The 22987-nt window shown below is 40.2% G+C and overlaps 1 protein-coding gene across 2 annotated transcripts in view; it reads left to right on the top strand.

Annotated features, from left to right (window-relative positions):
* Nucleotides 1-22987, top strand: part of ankrd11 (ankyrin repeat domain 11) — a 294007-nt gene that overhangs the window by 95372 nt on the left and 175648 nt on the right. For both annotated transcript variants that reach the window (XM_061974775.2, XM_061974774.2), the window contains exon 2: nt 566-648. The gene's annotated coding sequence lies outside the window, so the exon portion shown is untranslated. The remainder of the gene's footprint in view (nt 1-565; nt 649-22987) is intronic.

Here is a 22987-nt window from a genome sequence, read left to right as displayed (position 1 = left end):
ATTACACCATGTACCAAATGAAATTGCTTTGAGGTCAGTAAGCACAACCAGAATTATGCGGTAAATTGGGCGAACCGGGTTATAAGGCGCACTGTCGATTTTTGAGAAAATGAAAGGATTTTAAGTGCGCCTTATAGGTCCGAAAAATACGGTATGTACAAATGACGACATTTGTTCGTACTGGAATTGCTATGAGGTAGAAAAGGGGTAGGGTTAAATAAACGTTGCTTCTTCCTACTCCTTTTTTAAATGTGATGCATCATAATGAAATTGGATACATGTTGGAAATAAACTTCAACCAACCAATACGAGCTCCTCCCAGTGCAACTTGCAACCTTTCTCTCTTCTTCACCACTCTAATTGTTTATTAAAAATACTGCCGTACAGATCATTTGTATGAATGTAGTCGGTTGCTGTTACAGCCAATAATTACTGTTTGTGGGTTTGAAAACATTGTGTTTGCCTCCCTGAAAGAGAGAATATGTGATGTGTTCTTTGGCTGACTTTCACATGCCGTGCTTTACCCCCCTCAACTCACGTTTGCTTGTTTTGTGTTGTTTTTCAGGATTCTTTGGACACCTGGAGACTCGCTGGTGTTTTTCATTTTGGATTTTATCTTGCTGACATTCTCCCACAGCCATGGAATCGGTATGTTGATGAATAATCTATTCGCATATTGCTCATGTTGTTCCCGCTGGGAGCTTTGCTGGCTGGGCCTGTTTTGTGGTGCAGGTTTGAAGCACCCGTGTTAATCGTGTCCCCAATTTGTCATTTTACCGACTTCCTCAATGGTTTGCAGCAGCAATAATTAATAGTGGATTTTGTCTTTTAAGAATGCATGTACTTCCTGCAAACGCCAGACATCCAGTCATGCAGTAGGGATGTCCCGATCCAGGTTTTTGCACTTCCGATCCGATACCGATATTGTTTTTGCATTTCCGATCCGATACCGATACTGACCGATACCGATACTGACCGATACTGGCCTATCCGAGCATGTATTAAAGTTTAAAGTTATTTAGCCTACTTAGTTGTCAGAATCATGTTGAAAAGGGTTTTAGTACTCTTGATAACAACTAGCCAGCTGAATTAGGGGAGTTTGAGTAATACACAATGGTTGGTAACAAGAAACTGACCTGTTTATTCAAGGATAAACACAAAATAGACAAAATTATACATGACAAACAGAAATGGCATCATTGAACTAGGGCTGGGCGATATGGCCTTTTTTTAATATTGCGATATTTTAAGGCCATATTGCGATACACGATATATATCTCGATATTTTGCCTTAGTCTTGAATGAACACTTGATGCATATAATCACAGCAGTATGATGATTCTATGTGTTTTGATTGATTGATCAAGACTTTTATTAGTAGGTTGCACAGTGAAGTACATATTCCGTACAATTGACCACTAAATGGTAACACCCCAATAAGTTTTTCAACTTGTTTAAGTCGGGGTCCACTTAAATTGATTCATGATACAGATATATACTATCATCATAATACAGTCATCACACAAGATAATCACATTGAATTATTTACATTATTTATAATCCAGGGTGTGGAGGGGGGCGCCGGATGTAAGTGTCAAAAAGACAGCCAAAAGAGTTTGATATGAGAATAAATCTAAAGTTAAAATATAGGGTAGAAATGCACCCATTTGCAGGAAATGTAGTCTTGATTTTCAAAATTTTCATTCTTCTTCTTCATACTGCATTAATAAATGCTACTTTTAAACTTTCATGCAGAGAAGGAAATCACAACTAAAAACATCACTAATTTTTTCATACGGTGTTGATGTGGAAATTTTTGCCTCTGCATTTTGATGGTGTGGAAGCGTGGCACCGAATGGAGATAAGCGTCTCGACAGACGTTACAATATTTGAACAATGATGACGAAAACTGTTGTCTCTGTCGTGTCCGTGTGTCGAAAATTGTTATGCGCTTATTTTTTTATTTGATTTTGTGCGTGGCATAGATTTGCCGTGCGCAGAGGACGCTTGAGCGTTAGCATCACAGCTAACGTTAGCCATGCCGCTACCTCGCTCTCTGCTGGGAGAGGACGTATACGTATGTGACGTATGACGTGACAGTGTGTGACGTGTGTAAGAAGGTGCGCTCGCTGTCTGTGAGAGGGAGACACAGGGAAGAGTGAGAAGAGCCTGTCGTGTAATGCCAGCAGCTAAAAGCAACTGCGTGAGAATTGTGGATGTGTTGAAGGTGTGCTGGAAAACGCGGAACGGAAATTACGGAGCAGCAGAAAAGTGGAATGTATTATTTAAATCGGTGCGTTGGAAAACACGGACCGGAGGTTTTTTTTAAACTGGATCTGGATCGGCATTTTCCCATGCCTTGCCGATACGCAATTTTTGGCAAATATCGGCAGCCGATCTGATCCAAATATCGGATCGGGACATCCCTAGTATGCAGTATTGTTGGTCGTCATGTGTGCAGAAGCCTCCTGTACCAGCAGGCAGTGTGAAAGCACATTAGCATTGAGCTCTAGCCGTTGGAATGCATGCATTAAGAGCGGGGCTTAGCGCACGCTGAACTTCTGCCTTCCTGTCCCATTGTCGGAGGCTGTGTTGGTGACGAAGAAAAGTAGGTCACGGTCTGCGCAGCGCTCAACTAGCTCCTGTCCAACAAAATCCCTAAATTACCCATTGTTTCACTCCGACACGCATAAGACACGCACGCTCCCATCAGCTCCTCGTTGATATTACACAACCCTCGTCTTTCCGTACAAATGAAGGTTGCGCAATCCACCACAGAAATAGTGGGATATTAGAAAATGTGCTGGCTGGACTGTTGATGTATTCCTGACACCAGCAGGCGGTGATAGCTCTTCCTCGCATAAATCATCCCTCCTGGTTCCCCTGTCTTGTGTCTGTGGCATCGCTACTTCTGTTTACCTCCCTCATCTTCCTATATCTGCTTACTGTCAGTGGAAACCAAGGAAACAGATCACAAAGCTCATTACGGTGCCAGGAGTGGAATACACACTTGTGCGCCCGTGGGCACGCAGGCACACACAGACATGCACCACCCTCCTCCGTCTCCTCATGTGATGCCAGTCACATGGTTTCCAGGCAAGCCGCTCACTAAATCAGAATTATTTTTAACCGCCTTAAATCCTCCAATTGGCCTGCTGTTAGCTAAGGTGTTGGCATCTAATGACTACCTGCTACTTTTGCTGTCTTGATAATAACCTCATAACGCTCTTACTGGATCAATGTTTTTGTATTTTCCTTGGGAACATGATTATTTTTTTGTTGGATTGTTGCAGTGCTGTTAATTGTATACAGTTTGATCCAACTGAAATGTAGTGCATGTGTGAGTAGCAGTGACGTGCGGTGAGGTTGATGGCTGGTGAGGCACTGACTTCATCACAGTCAGATTTACAAACATATGAACCCTAAAGAGTATCTTATTCACCATTTGATTGGCAGCAGTTAACAGGTTATGTTTAAAATCTCATACCAGCATTTCTTCCCTGCTTGGCACTCAGCATCAAGGGTTGGAATTGGGGGTTAAATCACCAAAAATGATTCCCAGGCGCGGCGCCGCTGCTGCCCACTGCTCCCCTCACCTCCCAGGGGGTGATCAAGGGGATGGGTCAAATGCAGACGACAAATTTCACCACACCTAGTGTGTGTGTGATAATCATTGGTACTTTAACTTAACTTTAACTTTACACATACAAACTGTAGCACACAAAAAAGCACATTTAATTAAAAAAACGTTATTATGGTCTTACCTTTACTTAGAAATTAAGTCCATGCGCCGCAACTAAAGCCCTCACTTAAACTTTCCACGTGCAAGATTGAATCTATTTAAAAAAGTGTAACCGAGGGTTTATAAATGTCGCCTATACTGTATGAAACTACAAAATAACAAACACAGAGGCTCCAGTTTACACGAGGACCACTATATTTACCTTCTTTCAAAAACCTCCGCAACGTGACATCACTTCCGCTCTTAGCGCCTTCAAAATAAGAGCTCAAGGCATATACTGTATAACAGCGCATAACAGGAACTTAACATCACAAAGAGGAAAGCCCATAAAAATAGGTTACAAAAGTTATTTAATAAAAAGCCAAAAAGTGCAAAAACAATAATGTTCGTGTTGGAGGAGTTGTGAATTAGATACACCTGCAGTCTGCAGGTGTACCTAATGTTGTGTTCACAACTCCTCCAACACGAACATTATTGTTTTTGCACTTTTTGGCTTCTTATGAAATAATTTTTTAAAATAGATTCAATCTTGCACGTGGAAAGTTTAAGTGTGGGCTTTAGTTGATATAACAATTCTACGGCGGGGGTGCAGGAGGCGAGCCTCAGCCAGTGCGTCTTTTGCAGCCATTTTATGATCGCTCAGCACAAGAAATACGTTACACACATACAGTTGTTGACAAAATACACTGTACATTATATACCTCAGCTAACTAAACTATGGAAATGTATAATATAATTCATATAGCAATACAGTCTCACTGCACAGCAAGCCAGCAGTTAGCCGAGTCCGGAATCCATGTTGCGGCACTGAGTGACGTGCCTCAACTGGCTGCTGTTCACCGCACCGTCTCTTCTCAGTATTTGAACGGCAAATGTGAAAATTCAGCGATTTTGAATAAAAATAATCTAAAACTGGTGAAGTTAAATGGAAAATAACTTTATAGTATAATCACTGGATACATATAACAATTTATTTATTTTATTTTATTTTTTACATTTTTTTTCTTTCCATGATGGCAGGTGAGGCCCCGCCTCACCTGCCTCTAGTGACTGCACGTCACTGGTGAGTAGGGTTGCTAGATGTAGACAATGATATGATTTTGGCCGACGATAGCGTTTTTAATACCGTACTTTTCGGATTATAAATCGCTCCGGAGTATAAGTCGCACCGGCCGAAAATGCATAATAAAGAAGGAAAAAAACATATATAAGTCGCACTAGAGCAGTGTTTTTCAACCACTGTGCCGAGATACAGGCTGGTGTGCCGTGGGAGATTATCTAATTTCACCTATTTGAGTTAAAAATATTTTTTGCAAACCAGTAATTATAGTCTGAAAATGATGTGTTGTTGTTGAGTGTCGGTGCTGTCTAGAGCTCGGCAGAGTAACCGTGTAATACTCTTCCATATTAGCAGGTAGCTAATTGCTTTGTAGATGTCGGAAACAGCGGGAGGCAGTGTGCAGGTAAAAAGGTATCTAATGCTTAAACCAAAAATAAACAAAAGGTGAGTGCCCCTAAGAAAAGGCATTGAAGCTTAGGGAAGTCTATGCAGAACGGAACTAAAACTGAACTTGCTACAAAGTCAACAAAAACAGAATGCTGGACGACAGCAAAGACTTACTGCGGAGCAAATACGGCGTCCACAATGTACATCCGAACGTGACATGACAATCAACAATGTCCCCACAAAGAAGGATACAAACAACTGAAATATTCTTGATTGCTAAAACAAAGTAGATGCGGGAAATATTGCTCAAAGAAAGACATGAAACTGCTACAGGAAAAAAAACCCAAAAAAAGATAAAAAAACCCCACCAAAATAGGAGCGCAAGAGAAGAACTAAAACACTACACACAGGAAAACAGCAAAAAACTCAAAACAAGTCACAGTGTGATGTGACAGGGCGTGACAGTACACCTACTTTGAGACAAGAGCTATAGTGATGCATGCTTGGTTATGGTTTAAAGTCATACATTTGCGACACCGACTTTTTACTGTCAATTGAGTTTCGTTTTTTAATGATTTCTGCTGGTGGTGTGCCTCCGCATTTTTTCAACGCAAAAAATGTGCCTTGGCTCAAAAAAGGTTGAAAAACACTGGTCTACATAACATGTAATGGTGGTTCTTTGGTCAAAATGTTGCATAGATGATGTTTTACAAACCATTTTCAAGTCGCTTTCTGAGCGTCTCTTCAGGATGCACCGTTTAGTGGGCGGTCTTATTTACGTGGCTCACCTTCGGCAGCGTCTTCTCCCCGTCATCTTTGTTGTAGCGGTGTAGCGTGCAAGGACAAGAGTGGAAGAAGTGTCAAAATATGAAGCTAACTTTTTTAATGACATTCAGACTTTACTTCAATCAATAACGGAGCAGCATCTCCTCATCCGTGGCTCACTAGTGCAACAACTCTGGAAATGTGTCCCGTGAAAAAAAGTCAGACCGGAACCCTCTAATAACTAAAGTTCCTTGGGTGAATAATGTAAACTCACTACACCGGTATGTTTTAGCGCTTTCATGGCGAGTTCACTGACAGATATAAGTAAAAGCTTTAGGCTACTTTGTATTAAAAATGGCAACAGAGGAAGATGACTGTCCTATAAGAAGATAGAGAAAAAGAAGAAGCTTATGACTTCGGCGTCGGCACGGACTACGATAGTGGACACATGCACATTTTCAGGACTTATGCAGATCCCAAATACACATCAGCAGGTACCAGAAGGTATGAAAAGTTGCTTTTGCATATTATTGCGAAACAAAACGGCAGGTAATATGTCTGCTAATAGGTGCCATTTTGCGGTCCTTATACACACACCATAATAATACTTGTATGTTAATGGACCAGCAATCCGCCAAGCGGTGCGGCTTCATAGCTTATCAAAGTCGTACTAAAAACATTTTGACAGATTTTTGAGCGCCGTGTGTAATGTTCTATATCCTCAATTAAACTTTTAAAGTTTTGGTGTTGTTTACCTGCGTCATCTTGCAGTTTACACGTATCTCTTATGTATGACTGCCATCTACTGGTCACACTTATCATGGTAAATGGGTTGTACTTAAATAGCGCTTTTCTACCTTTTTTTTAAGGAACTCAAAGCGCTTTGACACTATTTTCCACATTCACCCATTCACACACTGATGGCGGTAGCTGCCATGCAAGGCGCAAACCAGGACCCATCAGGAGCAAGGGTGAAGTGTCTTGCTCAAGGACACAAAGGATGTGACGAGGTTGGTAGAAGGTGGGGATTGAACCAGTGACCCTCAGCTTGCTGTTACGGCCACTCTCCCAACTTCGTCACGCCGTCCCCCCATCATTACACGGTGTACCAAATAAAATTGTTTTGAGGTCGGTAAGCACAATCAGAATTATGCAGTACATTAGGCGCACTGGGTTATAAGGCGCACCGTCGATTTTTGAGAAAATAAAATGATTTTAAGTGCGCCTTATAGTCCGAAAAATACTGTACATTTGTTATATTTTTCTCATGGTCCTTATTTTTGATAGGTGATAACAAATACAGTTTCCAACCATATTGCGCAGCCCTGGATAGAAACATGTTACAATAGGAAGTAACTACCGGTAGATATCTAAAGTAAATGAACAACCAATAGCAATAGTTTTGAAAAAACGGAAATGACACAAAATGTCACTGCATACGTCCGCAGCCTAATTAAGAGCCTTTTAACCTGTTCTGAAATGGTTCTATTATCATTTAAATCAGGGGTGCTCACACTTTGTCTGCAGGCGAGCTACTTTTCAATTGATCAAGTCGTGGGGATCTACATCATTCATATATATAATTTACATTTACTTATTTATGAAATATATGTATTTGTTAACAAGTTAAAGGTGTTTAATGATAATGCAAGCATGTTTAACACATATAGTTAATATTGTTAAAAAATTAAAGGTGTTTAATGATAATACAAGTATGTTTAATACATATAGTTAATATTGTTAACAAGTAAAAGGTGTTTAATGATAATACAAGCATGTTTAACACAGTTAATATTGTTAAAAAATTAAAGGTGTTTAATGATAAAACAAGAATGTTTAATACATATAGTTAATATTGTTAACAACTTAAAGGTGTTTAAAGATAATACAATCATGTTTAACACATATAGTTAATATTGTTAATAAGTTAAAGGTGTTTAAAGATAATACAAGCATGTTTAACACATGTAGATTCCTTTCTTTCATGAAGACAAGAATATAAGTTGGTGTATTACCTGATTCTGATGACTTGCATTGATAGGAATCAGACAGTGGTGCTGATAAGGTCCGCATTTTCGAATGGAGGAGAAAAAAAGTCCTCCTTTCTGTCCAATACCACATGAAAGTGGTTGGTTTTTGGCATCTTATTTGTCCAGCTTCCGTACTCCTTTGTATACACTTTACAAGAAATACATTGTCGGCAAACTCCGTAGCTTGCTAGCTTGTGCACGCCAGCTTTCTGAGACTCTTATTTTGGTAGCGCAACTGTGCAGTCGGTCTTTGGAGTTTTGACGACAGGTATGGCGCCAGAGTCTGTTGAAATAAAGTGTTTCTCGCCTAGTCGGTAATTTTAATGAGCTGGCAGCAGCCAGCGTCATCTCAGAAGACCCTCGGGTGCCGTGAATGTCAATCAAGTGACGAAAGTGACGTCATACTGAAGATTTATGATCGCTCATTTTTAGGACTATTTTTTTAATGCCTGGCTGGTGATCGACTGACACACCCTCCGAGATCGACCGGTAGCTCGCGATCGACGTAATGAGCACCCCTGATTTAAATGTATTACGTTGTATCGCTATAAAGATTTTATGAATGTGAGTAGCTTTGATTACTGTAATTTACTGTACCAGGTGTAAATCCCCTCCATTTTAAAGTCAGCCATGTGCGGTGCTGATATAAATTCTGCTGTTTTTCCAGCAGCCGTGCTTAGAGGGAAGGTGTCAGTGATCGATTTGGTTCAGATGAAAGGTTGGCATTCGTGTAATCACACCGTCTTCCCTGGTTTCCTCTTTGTACTCGCCCTTCTATCTCCTCCTTTCCCTCCAAAGAAGGTCTTGTTTCTCTGTGGGGATTAGTGTGTGCAGCAGCTCTGAACACAGAAGTGGGCCCTGCCAGTCACGTTACATAACTTGCCCCCGGTAGTGCGACTCGGCCTTGCCCTGCCGGAGAGACGACTATAGAGGCTTTGTTTCCCCTACCTTCCCTTCTTCCTCCCCTCTTCTGCGTCTCCTCCTCCCCTTCAGGCAGACTGCAGATTGATACTGTATAGAAGGAGTCTGTTTTCAGGGAACAGGCAAGGCACTGTGGCGCTGAGTGGAAGACGGCTAATAGCGACTAGTATGATGGCGAGCGGCGTCTTCGGCGGAGGAATTCAAGGGCTACCCAGGTCACGCCGTTTCAGACATGGGGATGGGAACTGAGAAAGTCCCGTTCAGAGCTTTGCTGCCAATCCTGACTTTCCACATTTCCAATAGTGACATAGACGGTTCTGTTATTTTAGGAACGCTGATCTTATCCTGGGGGTATCTGCTGATGCGATACTATTCCGATACCAGAGCTCTGTTTACTTGATTATATTACTGTATTTTCCGGACTATAAGGCACACTTAAAATCCTTTTTTTTCTTCTCAAAACTCGACAGTGCGCCTTATAACCTGTTGCGCCTAATGTACGGAATAAGTCTGGTTTTGCTTACCGATCTCGAAGCAATTTTATTCGGTACATGGTGTAATGATAAGCGTGACCAGTAGATTGCAGTCAAACATAAGAGATACGTGTAGACTGCAATATGACTCAAGTAAGCAACACCAACATTTTATATGTTCCAATGAAAATATAGAACAATACACACACGCTCAAAAATCTTATTTTTTTAGTGATCAGAATCAGAAATACTTTATAATACCGTATTTTCCGGACTATAAGGCACACTTAAAATCCTTTTTCCCCCCATAAAACTAGACAGTGCGTCTTATAACCCGTTGCGCCTAATGTACGGAATAGTTCTGGTTTTGCTTACCGATCTCAAAGCAATTTTATTTGGTACATGGTGTAATGATAAGTGTGACCAGTAGATGGCGGTCAAACATAAGAGATACGTGTAGACTGCAATATGACTCAAGTAAACAACACCAACATTTTATATGTTCCATTGAAAATATAGAACAATACACACACGCTCAAAAATCTTATTTTTTTAGTGATCAGAATCAGAATTAGAATCAGAAATACTTTATAGTACCATATTTTCTGGACTATAAGGCACGATTAAAATCCTTTTTCCCCCCCAAAACTAGACAGTGCGCCTTATAACCCGTTGCGCCTAATGTACGGAATAATTCTGGTTTTGCTTACCGATCTCGAAGCAATTTTATTTGGTACATGGTGTAATGATAAGTGTGACCAGTAGATGGCGGTCAAACATAAGAGATATGTGTAGACTGCAATATGATGGCAATAGGACTCAAGTAAACAACACTGATATTGTATATGTTCCATTGAAAATATAGAACATTACACACACGCTCAAAAAATCTTTTTTTAGTGATATTGAGTACCGTATTGTCCGGACTATAAGGCACACTTAAAATAATTTTTTTTCTTCTCAAAACTCGACAGTGCGCCTTATGACCCGGTGCGCCTAATGTACGGAATAATTCTGGTTTTGCTTACCGACCTCGAAGCAATTTTATTTGGTACATGGTGTAATAAGTGTGACCAGTAGATGGCAGTCAAACATAAGAGATACGTGTAGACTGCAATATGATGGCAATATGACTCAAGTAAACAACACCGATATTGTATATGTTCCTTGGAAAATATAGAAAATTACACACGGCACACAAAAATCCATCAAAATGTTTTAGTACGACTTTGGTAAGCTATGAAGCCGCACCGCTTGATGGATAGTACTGTGCTTCAACATACAAGTATCATTATGATGTGTGTATAAGGTAAGACATATTATCTGGCGTTTTGTTTAGTAATATTATGCAAAAGCAACGTTTCTTACCTTCTGGTACCTGCTGATCTGTATTTGGGATCTGCATAAATCCTAAAAATTGTACGCGTCCGCCTTTGTAGTCCGTGACGACACCGTAGTCGATAAGCTTCTTCTTTTTCTTTATCTTCTTGTTATGGGACTTTCATCCTCCGCTTTTGCCATTTCTAATATAAAGTAGTGTAAAGTTCTTACTTATATCTGTCAGTAAACTCGGTAAGGAAGCGCTAAAACATACCCGTGTAGTGAGTTTACATTATTCACTCAAGGAACTTTAGTTATTAGAGTGTTCCGGTCGGACAGTTTTTCACGGGACACACTTTGTTGTTGTTTCCGGATGAGGAGTTACTGCTGCGTTAGACCACAAGGAAGTGTTTTCAATTTATAAAAAAATAAAAAAATGGCTCCTTCAATGCCTTATATGTGGAAAAAAGATCAAAAATAGACCATTCATCGGCAGTGCGTATTATAATCCGGTGCGCCTTATGGTGCAGAAAATACGGTATATGGATAAAAGATATATATTATCACCATTATTGTTGATTTTATATGAGGCTTAATAAACTTCTCTAGACGCAAGTATGATGAATTAGGGGTGTTCAGTATAGGGTTTTATTCCGTCTATTTCAAGATAACAATGTATTAACTTTAATTTGTTCCATTTATTTATGGTGAGTGCTATTGACAATTAACAATCATGGTACACACGCAGTCTTAAAAAGCCTTAAATCCAATAATTGGAATGTTTAGAACAAGTGTAAATTACGACCATGAAAGCTTTCACACTATATTAATGTTTTGTTCATTTAAAAAAAAAAAAGAAAAGCATAAACCTCAGGTTCGCTTTTAAAGGGGAACATTATCACCAGACCTATGTAAGCGTCAATATATACCTTGATGTTGCAGAAAAAAGACCATATATTTTTTTAACCGATTTCCGAACTCTAATTGGGTGAATTTTGGCGAATTAAACGCCTTTCTAATATTCGCTCTCGGAGCGATGACGTCACCTTGTGACGTCACATCGGGAAGCAATCCGGCATTTTCTCAAACACATTACAAACACAGAGTCAAATCAGCTCTGTTATTGTCCGTTTTTTCGAATGTTTTCCGTACCTTGGAGACATCATGCCTCGTCGGTGTGTTGTCGGAGGGTGTAACAACACGAACAGGGACGGATTCAAGTTGCACCAGTGGCCCAAAGATGCGAAAGTGGCAAGAAATTGGACGTTTGTTCCGCACACTTTACCGACGAAAGCTATGCTACGACAGAGATGGCAAGAATGTGTGGATATCCTGCGACACTCAAAGCAGATGCATTTCCAACGATAAAGTCAAAGAAATTTTCCGCCAGACCCCCATTGAATCTGCCGGAGTGTGTGAGCAATTCAGGGACAAAGGACCTCGGTAGCACGGCAAGAAATGGCGGCAGTTTGTTTCCGCAGACGAGCGAGCTAAACCCCCTGGATGTCTTGGCTCACACGTCCCTTATGCCACCGAAGATGATCAAGAGAAGAATATCAACCCTAGCTTCCCTGGCCTGCTGACATCAACTCCAAAACTGGACAGATCAGCTTTCAGGAAAAGAGCGCGGATGAGGGTATGTCTACAGAATATAGTAATTGATGAAAATTGGGCTGTCTGCACTCTCAAAGTGCATGTTGTTGCCAAATGTATTTCATATGCTGTAAACCTAGTTCATAGTTGTTAGTTTCCTTTAATGCCAAACAAACACATACCAATCGTTGGTTAGAAGGCGATCGCCCAATTCGTCCTCGCTTTCTCCCGTGTCGCTGGCTGTCGTGTCGTTTTCGTCGGTTTCGCTTGCATACGCTTCAAACCGATATGGCTCAATAGCTTCAGTTTCTTTTTCAATTTTGTTTTCGCTACCTGCCTCCACACTACAACCATCCGTTTCAATACATGCGTAATCTGTTGAATCGCTTAAGCCGCTGAAATCCGAGTCTGAATCCGAGCTAATGTCGCTATATCTTGGTGGTCTTTCCGCCATGTTTGTTTGTGTTGGCTTCACCATGTGACGTCACAGGAAAATGGACTGGTGGTTAAAATCAGGCACTTTGAAGCTTTTTTTAGGGATATTGCGTGATGGGTAAAATTTTGAAAAAAACTTCGAAAAATATAATAAGCCACTGGGAACTGATTTTTAATGGTTTTAACCATTCTGAAATTGTGATAATGTTCCCCTTTAAAGGTTTAGATTTTTTTTAATGTCATATAAACCAGAAATGAAGCCAGGTGACACTCAATTTATCATTATCAATAAAATTCTATCAATATTTATCAATGCAAATGTTTAAACCTTTTACAAATTCAAATGGAAGAATGACCTATTCAAACACTTAAATAAAAATATGGCTCTTAAAACCCAGAACATTATTTGTTTCTTTTACCAAGAAAGTATATTGTGTTTCCATTTTAGTTCATTATAAAAAAAAATACAACTTGGTCAAAAGATTTCAGTGTTTGTAAGTACTTATTGAGCACATTCAACAATACTTCGATAATAATAACCATGACATATCTGCTCACAATGAAAGTGACATGAAATACTAATTCAGTGCAACCTGGTCGGAATCTATCAAGCACAACCAACTAGTGAGCTATGCGCACGAGGCAAACTTCAGCTAGCAGCAGTGATTCCGAAAGCCCGCGGCAAAGCCGAGTTATTTGTATAAAATTCCAAGTACAAGTTTGACGATTTGTGGCTGCGGAACAAAGAAAGTTCATGCATGATAAAAGCCAGCAGATGGAAATGTATAAAGTGTTTTCACTGATATCACGAGACCCAGAGGTGAAGTCTGCATGGAGAGTGAAAGTGAATGAAACCATAATTAAAAGTCAAAAGATAGTAAAATACTACAAACACCTGCACAAATGTACAGAGATCCCAGATGTACAGAAATATCCTATTCTAATAAGTAATGGCTTTCCGGAACACCAGCACGTCTCATTACTCTGCACCTCCGTTCTGGAAACCCTTTTTGACAGTTTTTACAGCCGGTAGGCAGTGACTTGTGGACTCATTTCAGCAGACAACATTTAAGCACAGACATGGCATCGCACGTGAATGGGGAAATCTCAACAGGTTGTATCGGAACATTCCGATCCTTGAATGATGCTGGTATGTGCTCATTGAGCTCCTTTGTATTAGCTGTGCAGCATTAACACACAGAGCTATGCAGCTGCCACAGTCCATGTTTACGGGAGTATTCCACGTTCTTGAAATGTTTTTATTTTCTTTTTATTTATGTATTTATTTGACAGGGACAGTACAATTAAACCTTGCTACCCACAGGTAACCAATGTCAAAGTACATAAGACTTTTAGCCACTGTCTAATTTGCAACCCTTGTCTCTGGTTAGGCTTTTTTTTTTTAGAGATGTCCGATAATATCGGCCGATAAATGCTTTAATATGTAATATCGGATATTATCGGTATCAGTTTCAAAAAGTAACATTTATGACTTTTTAATACGCCGCTGTACGGAGTGGTACACGGACGTAGGGAGATGTACAGAGCAGTTGCGTCCCCCAGTCATACTTGCCAACCCTCCTGATTTTCCCGGGAGACTCCCAAATTTCAGTGCCCCGTCCGAAAATCTCCCGGTGCTACCATTCTCCCGAATTTCTCCCGATTTCCACCCAGACAACAATATTGAGGGCGTGCCGGCCCAATCACATAATATCTACGGCTTTTCACACACACAAGTGAATGCAAGGCATACTTGGTCAACAGCCATACAGGTCACACTTGAGGGTGGCCATATAAACAACTTTAACACTGTTACAAATATGCTCCACACTGTGAACCCACACCGAACAAGAATGACAAACACATTTCGGGAGAACATCCGCACTGTAACACAACATAAACACAACAGAACAAATACCCAGAAGCCCTTGCAGCACTAACTCTTCCGGGACGCTACAATATACACATCCCGCCCACCTCAACCTCCTCATGCTCTCTCAGGGAGAGCATGCCCCAAATTCCGAGCTGCTGTTTTGAGGCATGTTAAAAAAAATAAGGCACTTTGTGACTTCAAAAATAAATATGGCAGTGCCATGTTGGCATTTTTTTCCATAACTTGAGTTGATTTATGTTGGAAAACCTTGTTACATTGTTTAATGCATCCAGCGGGGCATCACAACAAAATTAGGCATAATAATGTGTTAATTCCACGACTGTATATATCGGTATCGGTTGATATCGGAATTGGACAATATAGGATATCGGCAAAAAAGCCATTATCGGACATCTCTACTTTTTTTTTTTTAAAGTTCAGAAAAGTGTAAAACACATACAAAAGGATTAAGACAAGTACAAAAATATAAATATTTTAAGCTACCAATTTTTTTTTAGCAGGATTCATATTTTCATGTTGGCGAAAATGATACTGGTTGGCCTTATCCTGGTTAGTTAGCATTCTGTCTCTTCACCAGTGTGCTTTGCTACTCTTGTTGGCTTTAATCGGTCTGTCCAAGTATAATAAGAATAAATAAAGTCACTTTACCTTTTTTGTGCCTTATTTTTTTTGCATCTTGTAGTATGAAAAAAATACACAGAGTGGAAACAACACTAACTCGTGCAAGGGCCAGTCAGGTCTGACATCTTTGTGGAGAGTGCCTATCGTGTCGGGCGCTGTAGGGCAGGTGTCAACCACGCAGAATATAAACCTCAGAAAGCCTTCTGCCATTTGTTTTTACAGAGATAGGCCAGTGTGTGTTTCCAGTGCATCATATGTGAGCCAAAGTTCCAATCAAAGGTGGCCACAACACCAATGACTGTTTAGTTCTGTTTGCTAAATTTAGAGCTGCTCGGCCCCTTTCCAAGGTGGGAAGGATAAGATAACATTGAAGTAGCCCGCCCCCTTTTCACAGTTTGCTTTTATTTGTCTCTACTATAAGCCGCTCATAGCAGTAACAGTCCACAAATAGACACTAAATATTATTGTTTTTATTGGATGGATTCTTCATTTTCGGATCCATGGTGCAATTGGTCTCAATTTTTCAAAAATGAATGTGTTGTAGGGTTGTACGATATACCTGTATTAGTATAGTACCTCGATACTAATGACTCCTATTCGGTGCTGTACCGCCTCTATAAAGTACCGGTCCCCCGACCCCCGTCGTCGTCACGTCGTGTCGTTGCTGGTTTACAAGCAGAGGAGCATGTTCGGCAGCGCACAATCACAGAGTACTTACAAGCAGACAATGTGTGTAGACAGAAAAGGGAGAACGGACGCATTTTGGCTTAAAAACTAAAGATAAAGGTGAAGTTATAACACTGAAACGCCCTCAGGATGAGGTGCTTTAAGACATGGCTAGCTAGCTAGCGGCTAAAGTCCATCCGCAGTGTTTTAGCTACTTCTAAATTACTAATCATTGTCTCCATGGCGACAAATCGAGTAGGTTTCTTACAAGTATGCAGGACGAGGAATAGCTAAACATGCTTCACTACACACGTCACAATGTAAACAAACGCTATTGGTGTATCTACACCTAACATCCACTGTAATGATACCAAGTACAGGAGCGTATCTAGTCGATACTACTACTAGTCGATATTTTTTAGCATCTGAAAATCTTCTGTTGTTTTTTTTTAATTTATATTTTGTTTATAAACTCAGGAAATATGTCCCTGGACGCATGAGGACTTTGATTATGACCAATGTATGATCCTGTAACTACTTGGTATTGGATTGATACCTATTTGTGTGGTATCATCCAAAACTAATGTAAAGCATCCAAACAACAGAGGAATAAGTGATTATTACATTTTAACAGAAGTGTAGATAGACCATGTTAAAAGAGAAAATAAGCAGATATTAAATGAACAGGTAGATTAATAATTAATTTTCTTCCATCCATCCATCCATCCATCCATTTTCTACCGCTTGTCCGTAATCATTTTGACAAAGTAATAGAATGGGAAATGACACAATATGTTACTGCATATGTCAGCAGCTAAATTAGGAGTCTTTGTTTGCTTACTTACTACTAGGGGAGACTGGATGCAAAGGACGTCGAGTGGGTCTAGCTTAATATTGTGAAAATCCAGTCCATAGTGGATCTAACATAATAGTGAGAGTCCAGTCCATAGTGGGGCCAGCAGGAGACCATCCCGAGCGGAGACGGGTCAGCAGCGCAGAGATGTCCCCAACCGATGCACAGGCGAGCGGGTATTTTTTTTGTTTTTGTTTTTGTCATAAAAAAATACAATCATGTGTGCTTACGGACTGTATCCCTGCAGACTGTATTGATCTATATTGATATATAATGTAGGAATCAGAAATATTAATAACAGAAAGAAACAATCCTTTTGTGCGAATGAGTATAAATGGGGAAAGGAGATTTTTTGGGTTGGTGCACTAATTGTAAGTGTATCTTGTGTTTTTTATGTTGATTTAATTAAAAACAAAACAACAAAAAAAAATCTTTTATTTTTATTTTTTTTATTTCTTGTGTGGCCCGGTACCAATCGATCCACGGACCAGTACCGGTGGTTGGGGACCACTGGGCTAGAGTATACAAATGAGTTTTAAGATGGGACTTAAATGCTTCTATTGAGGTAGCATCTCTAACTGTTACCGGGAGGGCATTCCATAGTACTGGAGCCCGAATAGAAAACACTAAATAGCCCGCAGACTTTTTTTGGGGTCTGTTAGACCAAAACATGTTTGGTGTTCTTCTAATTATTGTCTTTAGCTAGTGTCGGGTTTCTTTTGGGAAAGTTCTTTAATATTTTCCCCTATCAGGCATTATTCTCAGTGAATCCCTTTTCTCTTAAAAAGCAAGTCGAAACCATACAAGATGCTCTTAAAGATTGAATTAGCGCAGATGGTAGACGCACAATATGATCTGTCCTCTACAGTTTCTTGTCATAATGGTTGTGATAATGGGTTCTTTTCTGATTTGTCGATGTCTGAAAGCAATCCGGTATCGGGGAATTCGACCCTAAATGGGTGGATACATGGTCTCCTGCCATTTACTTATTTTTGCCCGTGCCATATCTGATTACACACGGAGTCCGCCAGCTCGACCCAAATATTTATGCTTATATGGCTTACTTTGTTCCTGTCTGGTCCGCTTCTCACTGAATTGCGACCTTGGTTTCGAGTGGCTGTACTCCGCTAGAAAGCCAACACCTCTCTCGGGAGGAGCTGACCTTGCTGTCTGGCACACTGTAAATCTACACACCTCTCTCTCTGTCTCGCTCTCACACCTTAGCATAAGCAGCATCAACAAGTCTTCATGTGTTTACTACTTTTGCTTTCACTGCTTTGTAGTCTCTAGGACTGCTGTGAGTTTGCAGTGACACGGGTCAACTTAGGATACGTTCACCTACGCAGGTTTTAAGTAGAAATCGGAACCTTGTAAAAAAAAAAAATATATATATATATATCCCCACCCACTTGGTCTTTGTCTTGTTGACTAGGGTTGGGCATTCGTTGGAAATTGGACGATTCCAGTTCCCGTACTCGTTGCTTGTTTCGAGTCCGGTTCCCAACAATTGTCGACCGTAATTCTTTGCAGATGCAGATTTTAAAATATACTATTCTTAATCAGGTGTGTCCTAATCACTTGGCCCAAGCACTTAGGCATGGAGACTGTTTCTACAAACATTTGTGAAAGAATGGGCCGCTCTCAGGAGCTCAGTTTCAATAAAGTTCCTTGGGTGATTAATGTAAACTCACTACACCGGTATGTTTTAGCGCTTTCATGGCGAGTTTACTGACAGATATAAGTAAGAACTTTACACTACTTTATATTAGAAATGGCAACAGCGGAGGATGAATGTCCCATAACAAGAAGATAGAGAAAAACAAGAAGCTTATCGACTACAGTGTCGGCACGACTACAAAGGCGCATTCGCGCAAAGTTTCAGGACTTATGCAGATCCCAAATACAGATCAGCAGGTACCAGAAGGTAAGAAAAGTTGCTTTTGCATAATATTGCGAAACAAAACGCCAGATAATATGTCTTACTTTATACACACACCATAATAATACTCCTATGTTGAAGCACAGTACAAACCAAGCGGTGCGGCTTCATAGCTTACCAAAGTCGTACTAAAACATTTTGATAGATTTTTGAGCGCCGTGTGTAATGTTCTATATTTTCAATGGAACATATACAATTTTAGTGTTGTTTACATGAGTCATATTGCAGTTTACAAGTATCTCTTATGGGACGGCGTGGCGCAGTGGGAGAGTGGCCGTGCGCAACGGCCTGGTTCAATCCCCACCTAGTACCAACCTTGTCATCTCTGTTGTGTCCTGAGCAAGACACTTCACCCTTGCTCCTGATGGCTGCTGGTTAGCGCCTTGCATGGCAGCTCCCGCCATCAGTGTGTGAATGTGTGTGTGAATGGGTAAATGTGGAAGTAGTGTCAAAGCGCTTTGAGTACCTTGAAGGTAGAAAAGCGCCATACAAGTACAACCCATTTATCATTTATTTATCATTTATGTGTGACTGCCATCATATTGCAGTCTAGACATGTCTCTTATGTGTGACTGCCATCTACTGGTCACACTTATCATGTCACCTTGTACCAAATAAAATAGCTTTGAGGTCGGTAAGCACAACCAAAATTCTACATTAGGCGCACCGGGTTATAAGGTGCACTGTCGAGTTTTGAGAAAATTAAAGGATTTTAAGTGCGCCTTATAGTCCGAAAAATACGGTAGTACGAAGTTAAGTGGAGGGCCATAAAATATGGGCCTATGAGCTCTGAGTTTGAGACCCCTGACCTTAAGGTTTGTTGTTTATACTACAACAAAGGACTTGGCCAGTAGCTATGAGCTGTACTTTCCATGAGTGATGTTTGTTTACTTATTCATTTAGCAAATACTGTGTGCATGTGGAAATGTCCTTTTTTTTTTTCAACGTTTACACAAAGGGGTCATTATTGGAAAGAAAAGATAAACCTAGAGTAGCTTACAAAGCCTGAGAATTATGACTAACACAATCTAACTCCCCAGGTTGTCCATTGTTTCAGAAAATCTTATGCAAAAGTTAGAAATGTCACAGCAATGCGCATTGTAGTTGTCTCGCGAGTCGTCCTGTTGTCGGAATGTTTATGCTTTGCATCAGACTGCAGCCTGCGTAACTGCTGGGCGGGGGCCAGCAACCAACCAAGGGAACAGAACAGGAAGCAGATGGAGCAGTTTGGGCTTAACCCTTCCCACGCCACTTTATCCTCTAGGCCCTCCTCCTCTCCTCCAACCTGCAGGCCACTTTGTAGAATGGAAGGAAGGCAGGGTGGGAGTGTTTATAAGTGGGGGTGGATGGGAGGAACGGTACTGCTTAAACGTATCAAGCGGAAAATAGGAGATGCTGCCACATAGCTCTGTGCACTCAGTATACAACAATCTCTGCGTCTGACGAACTGATCTTACACACAGTCGTGGTCAAGAGTTGACATACACTTGTAAAGGACATAATGTCATGGCTGTCTTGAGTTTCCAATCATTTCTACAAGTCTTATTTTTTTTGATAAAGTGATTGGATCACATACTTGTTGGTCACAAAAAGCTCAATTTTTGTTTCATCTGACCAAATAACTTTCCTCCAGAAGGTCTTATCTTTGTCCATGTGATGTCAGATGAAAGAAAAATTGAGCTGTTTGGCCACAATACCCAGCAATATGTTTGGAGGAGAAAAGGTGAGGCCTTTAATCTCAGGAACACAATTCCTACTGTCAAGCATGGTGGTGGTAGTATTATGTAGGTACTGTCAAGCATGGTGGTGGTAGTATTATGTAGGGGTGTAACGGTACACAAAAATTTCGGTTCGGTACGTACCTCGGTTTAGAGGTCACGGTTAGGTTCGTTTTCGGTACAGTAAGAAAACAACAAAATATACATTTTTTGGTTATTTATTTACCAAATTTGTAAACAATGGCATAACATACATATACACACAGGGTCCATTGCCAGGGTTAATGTGGTCAACATATATCAAATAAAAACTAAATAAGATAAGGCTCAGAATAGTTTCTTAACAAAAGTTTTCTTCGGGGCGTGTATAGCTCGGTTGGTAGAGCGGCCGTGCCAGCAACTTGAGGGTTGCAGGTTTGATCCCCGCTTCCGCCATCCTAGTCACTGCCGTTGTGTCCGTGGGCAAGACACTTTACCCACCTGCTCCCAGTGCCACCCACACTGGTTTAAATGTAACTTACATATTGGGTTTTACTATGTAAAGCGCTTTGAGTCACTTGAGAAAAGCGCTATATAAATATAATTCACTTCACTTCATATAAAGTGCTTTTTTTTGATTGATTGATTGAGACTTGTATTAGTAGATTGCACAGTACAGTATACATTCCGTACAATTGACCACTAAATGGTAACACCCGAATACGTTTTTCAACTTGTTTAAGTCGGGGCCCACGTTAATCAACATTAAACTGCCTCAAGTTGTTGCTCAGATTAAATAAAATGACAAAACTTTTCTTCTACATATAAAAAGTGCAACATTAAACAGTTTCAAGTCAACTCAGCCTTTAACCCTGGTGACTTTTACTCAATCTTCCTGTTTTTTGCCAGAAAAATCAGTTTATCCACATTGTCTACAGAAAGAAGAAGTGGGTCAAAATTTAGTTTTTAATGCAATATGGTCTTAAATCTGCTGCTATAAAAACAACAACGGTATTTGTTATTGCTTTAGCCCTGCCTGACTCGCCGAGGAGAGGCTGCTTGAATGCGGTGTTTGCACGGCGCTCGTCTTTCTCGTCGTTGAAGCGATGTTCACTTGGGCGTGGTGACGCTTCAAATGGGTTAGCATTAGTGATGTCCGATAATGGCTTTTTGCAGATATTCCGATATTGTCCAACTCTTTAATTACCGATACCGATATCAACCGATACCGATATCAACAGATATATACAGTCGTGGAATTAACACATTATTATGCCTAATTTGGACAACCAGGTATGGTGAAGATAAGGTACTTTTAAATACAATTAATAAAATAAAATAAGATAAAAACATTTAAAACATTTTCTTGAATAAAAAAGAAAGTAAAACTATATAAAAACAGTTACATTGAAACTAGTAATTAATGAAAATGAGTAAAATTAACTGTTAAAGGTTAGTACTATTAGTGGACCAGCAGCACGCACAATCATGTGTGCTTACGGACTGTATCCCTTGCAGACTGTATTGATATATATTGATATATAATGTAGGAACCAGAATATTAATAACAGAAAGAAACAACCCTTTTGTGAGAATGAGTGTAAATGGGGGAGGGAGGTTTTTAGGGTTGGTGCACTAATTGTAAGTGTATCTTGTGTTTTTTATGTTGATTTAATTAAAAAAACAAAACAAAAAAAACGATATCGATAATAAAAAAAACGATACCGATAATTTCCGATATTACATTTTAATGCATTTATCGACATCTCTAGTTAGTATGTTTGACGTGTTGCCAGAAGCATACCCTACCGCTGTTGAACAATGTCGGCAAACCACTTTCGCTTTGTTGTCGTAGCCCGGTCGCTGCTAGCATGCCGTGTGTTGTGCCTTGGTGTGCATTGTTTACACAACGTGCGGTACGCTACTTAATATGTCCGTGTGGAAACTCGTTCGGTACACCTCCGAACCGAAACCCCCGTACCGAAACGGTTCAATAGAAATACACGTACCGTTACACCCTTACCCCAAACACTTGTCAAAAGTGGTAAAGGAATGGCTAAACAAGGCTAGAATTAAGGTTTTAGAATGGCCTTCCCAAAATCCTGACTTAAACGTGTGGACAATGCTGAAGAAACAAGTCCATGTCAGAAAACCAACAAATTTAGCTGCACTGCACCAATTTTGTCAAGAGGAGTGGTCAAAAATTCAACCAGAAGCTTGTGGATGGCTACCAAAAGCGCCTTATTGCAGTGAAACTTGCCAAGGGACATGTAAGCAAATATTAACATTGCTGTATGTATACTTTTGACCCAGCACATTTGCTCACATTTTCAGTAGACCCATAACACATTTATAAAAGAACCAAACTTCATGAATGTTTTTTGTGCTCACAAAAAAAATAAGAGTTGTAGAAATTTTTGGTAACTCAAGACAGCCATGACATTATGTTCTTTACAAGTGTATGGGAACTTTTGACTGTGTAGTGAACTCATGGTTACGGGAACTAGCATACCTTGCTGTGGCGCCTCTATGTCTCTCTGTCCCTCTATGGTTCTCCTCTTCACGCTGGTATCGCTATTATCTACACTGTG

This window comes from Nerophis lumbriciformis, linkage group LG15 (assembly GCF_033978685.3).
Source record: "Nerophis lumbriciformis linkage group LG15, RoL_Nlum_v2.1, whole genome shotgun sequence".
NCBI lineage: Eukaryota > Metazoa > Chordata > Actinopteri > Syngnathiformes > Syngnathidae > Nerophis > Nerophis lumbriciformis.
Note: the sequence above shows the minus strand (reverse complement) of the source record. Positions and strands in the feature narration are given on the sequence as shown.